General features: G+C 37.4%; 1 protein-coding gene across 1 annotated transcript in view; it reads left to right on the top strand.

The window, feature by feature from the left end:
* LOC107706127 (catenin alpha-2-like) overlaps positions 1-13,343 on the top strand; it is a 440,403-nt gene that overhangs the window by 193,515 nt on the left and 233,545 nt on the right. The window lies entirely within an intron of this gene.

Raw genomic sequence — 13,343 nt, 5'->3', positions numbered from 1 at the left:
GAGAGCGGGCGCTGGATCTGGTAGGTGAGGAAGAAGATAGGGACTAGCCCATCTACATTCCCTCCACCGGATCCATATGCGAACCCCACGAGAACAGCCGCCGCTCCGCCTCGGCGAAAGCGGGGCCGGTGCCGCGAGAAACGCCGGTGAAGACTCCCTCCTCAAAGAGAGCCCTCGGAGAGCAAGCATACGCAGTGACAAACGCTCGCAATGGCAGCTGACTCTGCGTGTTTTGCTCCCAAGCAGACAACACACAAACTGTGTGCATCCCCACCCGTAGTGTAGCGCGGGCAGGGAAGAACACACAGCCTGAGATGCTCCCAGCTCTCGCCGTATGTTTGTCTACACTCGTATTGGTAAAATAAAGAGTGATAATGGACAGACAACACCAAATAAGACTGACACACACAGAGCGATTGCTGAATGACAGAAAGCTGACGCCGGTTTCACCGCACGTGCTTTTATGCTTCCTGGTCGCTACGTCACTCCGCCCGTGACGTCTCGCCCATCCATTGAACTGATTACGCATGTGATTCAGAGCGTGGTCACGCTGGAGGCGTTCCCGTAGTGTTTCGACGGAACTCGAGTTCCTGCAGGGGAACTGGACTTTATAACTCGCAATTACGAGTTTATATCTCACAATTCTTAGAAAAAAAGGCAGAATTGCAAGATATAAACTTGCAATTGCGAGAAAAAAGTCAGAATTGTGAGTTATCGTGAGTTAATTGCAAATTAATTGCAAGTTAGTTGCAAGTTAATTATTAGTTTTCTTACTTCAATTTCTCACAATTACAAGTTTATATCCCGCAATTCTGACTTTATAACTTGCAATTGCGAGTTTATATCATGCAATTCTAAGAAAAAAAAGTCAGAAATTCTGACTTTATTACTTGCAGTTGCGAGTTTATTTCTCACAATTCTGAGATAAAAAAAGTCAGAATTGCGAGCTTGTTCCACACAATTCTGAGAAAAAGTCAGATTTGCTAGATACAGTATAAACTCAATACAATTGCAATTGCAATAAAAAAGTCAGAATTGTGAGATGAAAAAAGTCACAATATACCTTTATTTTTGTATTCAGTGGTAGAAATGGGTGTCCATACACCCTGGTTTGATTCCAGGGAAAAAAAAGAAAAGAAAAAAAGATTTTAACCATTTCATTTAAACCAAAACCACACACACCCCACAATATGTTGTATACAGTTTTCAAACATCAGAAGAGTCGCTGTGATTATCAATTAATGGAAATTAAGTAAACCGATTTCTCATCTAATGCTTCACCTGACGTTCATCTTAATGGTCTCACCAGTGCTAGGAGTAATGAGTGTAAGAGCGATCATTTGGCAGACACCTGGATCTGTGTCATGGGATGCTCAGCTATCCTCAGCTAACCAATTTCAGAGGCCCTAACCTGAAATATCACTTCCTGTCTTCCCTCTACGACTCTGAATTTCCCATCTGCACATGTTCATTCCAGAATAGGACAAGTAAGTAAAATGTCTCCCATTATGTGCTATTGTTCTGAAAGTGGCAGGGAGGGGCAACTTTAAAACCCCTGTGTCTGACTGCATTAATTACCATGTTAGCTTCATTAGTGCTATTAAGCAATAAATCCAGGCAACTGGGAAATGAAGCATGCTTTCTCTCCTTTCTCTCTTTTTTTCCTTTCTTTATTAAATTATTTATTTTCTCAAAATTAATCACAGAATTCAGCCATCTTGCTTAGAGCAGGATGAGTAACTCACATGCTTTAAAGCACGCAGAGTTTAATGATCATCTATTAATAAATGTGACCTTTATTCAAACACAACCACGTCAACCCCTGCTTGCTACAAACACATTCGAATTTAGAGGTATTTATTAGATGTTCTCTCAAGTCGTGTTGTAGGAGGGGGTGTGGTACATCTGGAAATAATGGTCTTGTGTTTTTGTTGTCGAATCGTTGAGGGTCAAGAACAGCATTAGTGGAACGAGTCTCTAAACACGAGCGGATCCTGTAATTTATCTTCACATGTACCTCTAAAAGCTCACTGCCAGAGATTAGCAAGCAAATGCGACGCTAACAGTGGCTCAGATGCACCGCTAAATAAGGGCGCCAGAGAATTCATTTAAGTTTATTTTTTGTCAGGGCACAATTTGTATTTTTTAATTATTTTTTTCTTCCCCTCCCTCCACGGACCTCGCGGCAGTCACTTTACAATCTCAGTGTTTGGCTGTTAAATCATAGAGACAGGATTGAGTGAGAGAAGATGGGGAAAGAATGTTTTTGTTTGCAGGAGTTCAAGGTGATGAAATTCAAGCTAAATGTGAGGAGCAGATAGCAAGGATGGATGCTCATTACTGCAAAAATAAATCACGCCCCGATATCCCTCGTTAGCAATTACTAGCGCACATTAGTGTGTAGCACCTTGGGCTCTTTGTCATCCGCCGTCAGAAGCCAAGAAGCGCAGGCTTCGGCACGTTGTACATCATCTCCCAGGATGCATCAGTGCCGCCAGCTAACATCCTGACAGAAACGTTACGGTATCTGCTTCTATCATCAAGGTGAAATGTGTTCTGGGGTCATAAGAAGATAAAAGCTGCTTTCTGATCCACACTGTAGTGGTGTGTGGGAGGTCATGTTTATTTATCGAGGAGAGTGTGCATGTGAGGTGTGGGTTTTGTTCTGTTAATAGGGAGCACACATTTGTGTATGCAGGAAAAAAAAAAAAACATCAAGGGGATGGAAGATTGATGGAATCAGTCTGAGTGAATCTCATGAAAGCTGACAAGAACAGTCCCTGGTCATATTTTATCATATAATTAAAAGGAAGGAAGTAATACATGTTATTTTGCTTAAAGGCAATGGAGACCTTTTTGGACTTTTTGGACATTGATTGCATTGGGGCATTTATTTTCTTGTCAATTAAGCATTTTGGCAATTAAGAAATGTACTTTCCAATTCTACATCAAGCATGAATAAATGAATGAATGAATGTAAATAACATTTCTGTGTAAAGTTATTATTATTATTATTATTATTATTAGACAGTTTCACAACAGTTAATGTTTTCACAATGATTAAACAGATTTTATGTCATATTTACTCTATGAAAATAAATAAATATGTTGTATAACACAAATGATAAAAAATATAATAAAATCATTTATAATAATGATAATAATAATCATATACATTATTTTCACAATTATCGAGCTGATTTTGAATTATATAAACTATTAATTAATTTATGTTTACAAATAAATATATACATTTTGTTATGTGCATTCATAGAGTGCATTTCACTCAAAATCAGCTTAATAACTCAAATAATGCAATGTCTGATAATCATTATTATTATTATTATTAATAATAATAGTAATAATAATAACAGCAATAATAATAATAATAATAATACATACATATTTATTTATTTATTTATTTATTTATTTACTCACACCTACATAGACATAAAAGTAATTTGGAATAGGCCTTTTCTTTCAAATGCATATAAGAGAGATAGAAGATAAAAAAACGTGGGTGTTTGCACAGTGAAATGTATCAAGCAATTTATGATTATGGCAAACAGCTGGCTGGATCTAGGTCTGAAACATCTTATAAACATTATGCTGTTAGTGACAGTATTGCTAAAGCACACTTTAGAAACAGCTGCTGGAAGGAGCGGTGTGTGACATTATCCATTAAACACAGAGGTGTAGTAAAAGGTGGTACATAAAATTGTGCAGCAAAGAACGTGCTGATGGCCACTAGCTGAGGAATGCTTTGCAGTGCTAAGTATTTCTCAGAATTTGCAGCCTTATGCTGAAACCTCTTCCTGGTTTTTCATGTTCTGCTCCCTCACATTCACATGACTTGAACTAAATGCATTCTGCTATTGTTTGCTGCAGGCATCTAAGGGAAGGCCAGTAATAGGTTTCTCAGGGACGGGCAGATAAGACAGTAAAGCTGGAAACCAGGGGGATAGAGAAAGTGTAAATGGGGGGAATTGCATTCAACACACATTGTGTCGTCTTATAAATATAGCTAAACATAGCCTTGCGCCTGCAAACATACTCAGGAATAAAGTTGTCAAATAAAAGTAATCAATTAGTAATCACTTTTAGAAAAGAAAAAATGATGAATCACTATGAATTATTTAAAAAAGTTTATTTTAACCCTAAATTAAGAGAATACTAACTAACTAACTAACTAATTAAATAATTAAATAACTAAATAAATAAATATTAAGAAAACTAATAACTAATATAATATAATAATATATAGATTTGATCAGATATTTTATTAAGCCATTTTATCAGTTGTGTTATAGGACTTTCAGATGAAAGAAATTGTGTGAGCAGCCCATCCATCTATCAAAATAATCTATGATCAGTGAAGGAATGCTGAGGTTTCAGCATGTCAGCAGGTCATGTCAAATGTGTTCAGAGGTCAGTTTATGTTATTAACCTCCAGTCAACACAGGTACTTGGTCAAGAGTAAATAATCGCAGGTAGTACGTACTGTATGTCATCTGACCTCAGTTTGTGCTGACTCCATTGAAAACTGAAGGTTTTGAAGGTACAAGAGACATGCATAATAAGAAAGATGTAGTTGAGAGGTGGCAACAGGGGTGTGATTCAGAGAGGGCGAAGTGCTGGCCCACAGGTCTCATGAGACGTTTGTGGCAATCACTTGTTTTCTATTACCACTATGCTGTCAGCTCTCTGTGGTCTGTCAGCTTCTGATAGAATAGTTTATTCACAAATACAAATAATACACTGTGACAGTGTGACATAAATTAACCTGAGTCTGAGGGGAAAATATCATTCATTCATTCATTCCTTCCTTCCTTCCTTCCTTCCTGACTGATTTAGACAGAGCTACAAATTGTAGTCCGTTACTGATTCCATGGCAAATTACGACAAAAATTGTAGTAAGTAACGCAATCCATTACATCAAACATTTTATGTAATATAATCAGACTACTTTTTGATTACTTTTGGATAACTTCTGACCTAACCCGTTTATCATGTTGATTTAAATAGGATATTATACCATAGAAAATATATTTATTTAAATTTAATGAACTAATTTTAAAATAACATCAATCAAAATAAATAATTTACTAAAAAAATAAATATTTTGTTTACCTACATACCATGTAGGCATTTTAGAAAGGAACATGTAAAAAAGAAAATGAATTAGGGAGAATTAATAAATTATTGCTATTGTGTGAATATATGTAATCAAGTAATCCATAAAAAAAGTAACTGTACTCTGATCACAAGTATTTAAAAATGTAATTTAATCTAATTACAAGTACTTAATTTTTGGAATCTGATTATGTAATCCAGATTACATGTAATCAGTTACTACCCAGCTCTGGATTTAGACTGTGCATTGGACTTGTGAGAATATCTATTGTGTGACATAGCCTCAAATTACAATTTAGACAGGCCCACCTTGAGAGGTCCGTCATCACCTTCAGAAGTGAGAAAACTAGAATTATTTTTTTAAAGAAAAATAAAAAATAAAAAAGGAAAACACAGTGACAGCACAAATCACTTCTGCATTTCAAATTTCAACAGTCACTAATGCCCATTCTCTGTTTTTTTCATGAACAAACAAGCATCAGTTGTCAAGTTTGGCAGTCCATTAAAACACTGGACGAAGTAATTGAAAATCACAGTTTTTGCCAGTGGATATAAGCGGAACTGATATCATCCAACTGTGTTGGTGCCAGTGGTCTCTAAGTCCTCTGAATAGGATCACTCGTTTGGTAGCTGAGAGCTCTGTGAGCTTGTTGGCTGCATCGAGTGGTCATTATCCAGTGTGGTCTTGTTTGAAGCTCTAACCGGCGTGGTTGTAGCCAACTACCCATGCTGTTAATCCTGTTGATCGGGGTGATGATTTAAACAATTAATCCTGTGCTACAGTGAAAATCTGCACCATTCACTTTTCTGTGAATAATGCCACTTCCTGTGTCTTTGGCTCTGTCCCGCTGGCTGCAGCACAGCACTGGCTTTTCTGATGCTGAGAGGGGGCTTTAGATTACTGTGCGCCTGCTGGATCAAGAATAACTTTAGTGATTCAAAAAGCCATGGTCATATGGATACATGTTGACCACCCATGTGTATTAATGGCTTTTGGAGGTGCATTTACAATAGCACAGTTACAGCCAGGGTCCAAAATGAACAGCAAATGAAAGGTTTAAATAAATATTTGGCAGCATGTATGACTACACCTTTGTCAGTTTAAAAAAAATAAAAAAAGTATGGCCATGGTGCTGAAGTGCTTTATTGGTTTTAGAGGTGTTTATTTCACTTCTCAAATTTTGCAGTATTGGCTATTATTGTTCTTGGTTTTATGTTTATGTTTATATTTCCCCCCTCAGCCTTCAGATACTACATTATATTTAAGCAGCTGAGCAATTTGTCACTGTACACACATCCAAAGCTGACAGGACCACAAATGTTTTTTTGTTTTTTTTTGGTCACCAAGTCCAAGCAGGGTACTCCCATAAAAGAAGAAAAGGATAATACCAATATCGGTCCCACTTTATATTAAGTGGCCTTAACTACTATGTACTTACATCAAAAATAAGTACAATGTACTTATTGTGTTCATATTGTATTGCAAAACACTTCTGCTGCTATTGAGGTGGGATACAGGTAAGGTTAGGGACAGATTTGGTGGTATGGGTAGGTTTAAGGGTGGGTTAAGGTGTAAGGGATGGGTCAACAGTGTAATTATAAATGTAATTACAGAAATTAATTACAGATGTAATTACATGCAGATATATTTCAAATATAAGTACAATGTAAAAACATGTATGTACACGATAAGTGCATTGTACCAAATGATTAATTTAAATGTAAGTACATAGTAGTTAAGGCCACTTACTATAAAGTGGGACCCCAATATCTAATGCTAAGTGATGTCCAGGTATCCTAGAGATAGGGATAGCGGACTTTCCAAGACTCCTTCACCACACTCCAAACGGCTCAAACATATAAACAAACAAAAAGAAGCCAACACTAGCTTTGATAGGGAGCTACTCACACAGCAAGACTTATTGATTCCCCCACAGTGACCTTCAGGCGCAGGCTAAAATATGGATTTGTAGAGGGAGGAGAGACGGATTCTTTTGTATGTGTGTTTCCTGAATTTGGGCAGTTAGGGACACAGAGTTGTTGACATATTTTGATACCCCCCCCCCCCCCTTCTTTCTGCTACACTTACTTTTAAGTTTAGGTGGGAAATCACAATGTTTATGTTCAGAATTTTTATACTACCACTTGTGATTCTGTAGTATGCAGTATGTATATTGTGGACATTATGCAAATACTCTGCATGCTTGGAATGCACAGATGACTTGTTGTATTTGTCAGAATGTGCATTATACAGCAGACCTTGAATATGGCATGCCACATATTCAGGAAATGTTCCTTTCGTAAAATCATGGAAAACCTGAAAATATCATGACATTTTAATGTTGATTTTCTAAAACGTGATGGAAACAAGCAATTTAGATTTTATTATTATTTATTACTTATGTAATAGTGTCCTTTGTCACTGTGACAACACTAGCATACATTTTTTTGTTTATTTATTGTTTGTTTGTTTGTTTGTTTGCTACCAATTCATATATTGTTAAATGAAATAGTAAATGTTATAAAATAAGTATTCTAAAGAGGTATTCCATGCGTCCACTTTTTCCCAAGGTGGTCATGGGAAAGTAAAGCTCTGCAGCATTTTCAAACTGCTGAAAAATCGGAAGAGCTGCATGCAGCACAGTTCACACTGCAGACGTTCCCGCTCTGCTGGCTCCACACAGCTTGACTCAGTTGATTAGCTCCCTCGTGTCAGACGATGGTGCACAGTTGAATTAATTTGCTCTGACTGTAACTTTCAAAAACCAAACACGTTGGAAATCCAAGCCGTATGTGTAAACCTCACCAACCCTGGCTGTATTTTTCTCGACCGTTGTCATGTTAATGGCCTGCGGCGCCACTGTAATACACCAGAGATGAAGCGAGAAACGCTGATGTGCGCTGTTACTCCACAGAGAGAAAAACAAATACAGACAAATCAATCGAGTCTGCTCTTGGCAGTCTATCGCATCCCACACTGCATTGCTGTCACGTGTTCTACCTTGTTTATCGACAGGTAGATATTACACTTGGCAGGCAGGTAAACCAAACAGCTCACTTAATTGAACTAGAATCAGTTAAGTCATACTCAAACGGTAGACATTTTTTTTGCCCTTAAACTTTTTCTGAAATACTCTCATTCGATGACATTTGCGCTCTTGTTTAAAAATATTTTTCACCCACATGCGACTACGCCAGCGTTCCAGGATCACGCTGAAACACCAGTGTCTGTCTGGTAAAGGTTTATTAACCTTGAAATGAAACCTGGGCCGTGGGGTCCATGGCCTTTGATACGTCATGTGTAGCAGAAAATGAAAAGGCACTTGATATACAGTCTGGAGGTAATAGACTCCTCTGGCCCTGACTGATAAGTCATCACAAACCCGTACCTTTTTATAAATCAGTTTTTGTCTTGGTCTTTTCATGCTACGATTGATTTTTCTTAGATTTTTCTTAAATCACTGTTTATTTTATCTCGTTATGTTTTAATTTAGCTCTATGTGTCTTTTTCTTTATATGTTTCATACACATAAAAAAATAGGTTTTGGGTTTGTCTGTTATGCTAATATGTTTTGCAGCTAATTGATATGGATGCTGGGAAATGTGTTAAAAACCAGTCTTATTAGTGTCTGCTATGTCATACATTTCTGTATATATTCAATTTCTATAATTACTTTACTCTTCACAAATAAACATCTTATTTTTAAAGAGTATATTTATTGTTTTATCGTTTTATACAACAAACTTAACTTATGAAATCCATTTTTAAAAAAGTGGGTGTTTGTTGTTTTTAGTAAAACACACTTGGTTTTTATATTTCATCTAATGCACACTGTTAAAAAAAAAAAAAAACGGATAATGTACTGGCAGAAAATTACCAGGACATTTTCTGTTAAATTTACAGACATTTCCTTCGACTTTAAGACGGAAAATTATCTTCTGTACCGTAAACGGACAATCCGTTATGCAGAAATTTCTACAAAATGATAGCATAGGCCTATCTTTAGTAGCAAATAAATCCAGCACAATATACAAATTGAACATGGTTTATTTTTACCTCATGTAAACATTCTTAAAACTGCATTCAGTGGCTTTTGTTTGCCTTAAACAGGTGTCAATTAATATAACAATGTGTAAAGCACCATTAAAAATGTTTGTATTGTGGAACGCTTTCTGTTTTAAACAGCAACAGGCAGAAAAAAGAAAACATGGGCAGGTACTTGTACAATATTGGTGTTGCACCAAATAGTGGTCACAAAGATAAACTTCACTGTGAAACAGTCAAGATTCAAAACTTTTCAAATACATGGGAAACAAATAATACAAAGACAGGGCTGTCATTAATAACAATTGCTATAGACTTATAGTCAATAGTAAAGTGAAATGTTCCAGTGTTGACACCATTTTCCTTTAAGAGAACACAATATTATTTAAAAGGACAGTTCACCCAAATATGTGAATTCTGTCATCAGTTACTCACCCTCATACAGTTCTAAATCCATAAGATTTTCATTCATCTTTGGAACACAAATGAAGAGTATTTTTAATTAAATCTCTGTGCTTTCTGTCCCTCCATTGACAGCCTATGCAACTACCATTTCAAAGTCCAGTAATAGTTGTCATTCCAGTGTTGACACCATTTTCCTACAAGATAACACAATATTATTTAAAAGGACAGTTCACCCAAAAATGTGAATTCGGTCATCAGTTACTCACCCTCATACCGTTCCAAATCCATAAGATTTTCATTCATCTTTGGAACACAAATGAAGAGTATTTTTAATGAAATATCTGTGCTTTCTGTCCCTCCATTGACAGCCTACAACTACCATTTCAAGGTCCAATAAGGTATAGCTGTCTGATTTCATTAAAAAGGATCTTCATTAGTGTTCCAAAAATGAACAAAAGTCTAACAGGATTGAAACGAGATTTTTCATTTAATATTTTGGGTGAACTAACCCTTAGATAACTAACCTCTAATTCATGCTAAATTATCTGCATCTACAATTGACATGGTTCTGCAAAAATACTTTCTCGTACAGCATTTGAAAATATGGAACAAGGATTCATGCACTCATGCCTGACATTTCAATGTGAAACTAGGAGAACTATACAATCTGAATTAAGAGCAGGGCTCCAAGCTCGAAGGTGTTCATACATGAGTCTTGGAAACGTAGGTTCCCTTCATCTGAACCTTTGACCCTCGTTCAGGATTTCTTCACAGGAAGACTATAAATGACAAGAAATTAAATGAATGAAACTGAAGTACAGAGTAACATGCAGAATATGTTGAGATTGAATTATCAACTGCTATTCCAAATACTTTCTAGTTCAAACATTGTTTATAAAATGCTAAACTTACATTTCCAGTGGTCTCCTATTGCATCTGTCATGTGATCTTGTCAACAATGTTTTACGATATACTTAAAGGGATAGTTCACCAACAAATCTAAATTCTGTCATTAATTACTCACCCTCAGGTCGTTCCAAACCCGTAAGACCTTCGTTCATCTTCAGAACGCAAATTAAGATATTGTTGATGAATTCTGAGATCTCTCTGACCCACGGTGAATGCGTGTGGTGCTGCTGATGTAGACCCCGCATGCGCTGCACCTTGTTTACTGGCAAATGAACGCACACACATGAGTCGTGGTACTCTCATTAATGGCAGCAGACTCTCCCAGGAGAGAAGAAATCGTTGAATAAAGTTATTTTTTGTTTTCTTTGTGCACAAAAAGTATTTTCGTAGCTTCATAAAATTACAGTTGAGCCACTGAGGGTCACATGCACCATTTTAATGATGTTCTTATACTACGTTTCTGTGCCTTGACTGGAAGGCCCTTGCTGTCTATGGAGGGACAGAAAGCTCTCGGATTTCATCAAAAACATTTTAATTTGTGTTCCGAAGATGAATGAAGGTCTTACGGGTTTGGAACAACATGAGGGTGAGTAATTAATGACAGAATTTTAATTTTTGGGTGAACTAACCCTTTGATTATTTTCAACTAAACAGCAACGCAACAAAATGCTTTATACAGTTTCATTACATTTGTTCCTCTGCGCACCCTGTTCGCGCAGACAGGATACATCATCAGCGCATTCACGTACGCTGTGCAGACTAGGGTTGGGCAATGTCTACCAAATTGGCATCGGATGATGTCTTCAGTGAAACATTGTGATGGACGGTGTCATCGGGGGGCGGGGTTAGGGGCTGTGCCCGAAGCGTGAATCCGTATGCAGAAAGGCACGGAAAATAAATAACACGTTCTATGGAGCCACTAAATGGACATGGTTAGCTGCTTGCTAGCGGTAGACTTTTACATTACAGTACATGAAAGTTCACTTACCACATACACAGAGTAAGGAGAGATGACTGATAGGACAATTGCAAATAATTTGCAGATACTGAGCACCACTGACAAATATCTAATCTTGTAAAATGTGTGGTAGGTACTGCCGCTCCGTAGTATAGAGTCCGTGTGATCGCGAATCTCGAAAGTGAAAGTGAAAATAAAATGAGAACGCACATTCGAAAGTGGTTTCAATGCCCTGCATATTAGTAGTGGCTCCCTGATGCCCGCAATTTATATACAGTATAATTACCCAACGATATAATTGAGTGAGAAAGTATTGAAATATTTTTTTATCCTCCTATCTCGTAGGCTATTTATTCCCTTTAGGGGTTCCGTAGTACACTTAATTTCCTTTACGAACACGGAATTGGGATGCGGGGGATTTTGCGGGGGGTATGGGGGGGTCACGATGCCGGCTCAACATCGTGATGTCTGTCAGCCATCGACGATGGACGATGACATCGTCTATCGGCCCAACCCTAGTGCAGACAGAGCGAGAATGGCAGGCAAACATCAACAACCTGATCTTCCTTCCTGGTATTGTAGTACTTTTACTAATTGTACTATGAAGTTTTCACACTGGTGAATAACACATTATGTATTGTAATGTTGTCTCTGGTCGTCTGATCTGTGTGCGTATATGCGTTCAGAGGGCGTGGCTTGGACAGCGATTGCAGGGAGGGTGGGATGTTTGCTTTCAGTGCTATCAGGCTAAAGTTAGCATTTTCCAAAATCTCCTACTGCACCTTTAAGTGTGGCTTACATGTCCAAATACTTTCAGGGCCACTATATATATCTTGTTTCTCGCTTTGACTTAATTATTTATACTACCCAATATATTTTACCATATATTCATACACTATTCATCATAGCTCATTTTAAATTATGCAGTCATTTTATTTATCACCAAATTCTGTGGTGTGACACACCATCTGCAGATAATGTTGAATGCATTTCTTTTCAGTTTTTGATATTCAGTGTTGATTAATTGCTTTAAATATTCTCAAAGGGTTAAGAGGTCTGTTTCATTAATTTACCAGAAGGCTGTGGACATTTGCACGGTTCTAGGTTACAGATCTCTGACTGTCGGCTTGGAATTAAAACTGTCTTTTATGTAACATGGGACACATAATTATGGTCAATCAGAAACCCAAAGTGTGCAGCAAACTTGCAGTTCATTAGGCAACATGTCTATGCGTGATATTCTGTGTGAATGACGTTTTTTGAGAGCAGCTAGTGTGGCTGTTACATTTACACCCAGTGCAGTCCAAAAGCAGGTGTATGATGTACTGAGTGACTTTTACTCAAGCAATTGTCCAAGGTGGAGAAATATCACACTCATACACTCTGACCTGCCTGTAATGACCCCATAAGGGAGCCCAACAGCTTTGAGGTGGTCTGACCTTTATTAGGGGCTGATATGGGTTCCATGAGAGCTCAAAGAAACTCGACCCATCTTCCCAAATGGACACAGTGTGTTAAAGTAGGCCACTGTAATGTCTGTTCCCGAGTATCACTCCAAATAAGACTTTATTTCCAGCCTGGTACTTCAGAGCAGCACCAGTCATTTCTTCCATAGCAATCAGGGAGACAGGAGACCCACAGAAGAGAGAGCGAGAGAGAGAGAGAGAGAGAGAGAGAGAGAGAGAGAACAACAGAAACAGCACAAGGAATGATTGAATGAACGAATAGAGGACTTACCAATGATAGAAATAAATGACAGAAATAAAGAATGAGAAAGAAAGAACAAATGGCAGAAAGAAAGAAGGAGCAATAGATTTAACAAACACATGAAAGAATGATGGAAAGAACAAATGAAAGAATGACAGAAAGAACAAATGAAAGAAAGAAATAATT

This window comes from Sinocyclocheilus rhinocerous, unplaced genomic scaffold (assembly GCF_001515625.1).
Source record: "Sinocyclocheilus rhinocerous isolate Xijiao unplaced genomic scaffold, SAMN03320098_v1.1 scaffold3309, whole genome shotgun sequence".
In the NCBI taxonomy this organism is placed as follows: Eukaryota; Metazoa; Chordata; class Actinopteri; order Cypriniformes; family Cyprinidae; genus Sinocyclocheilus; species Sinocyclocheilus rhinocerous.
The sequence above is the reverse complement of the archived record's forward strand: the minus strand, read 5'-3'. Positions and strand labels throughout refer to the sequence as shown.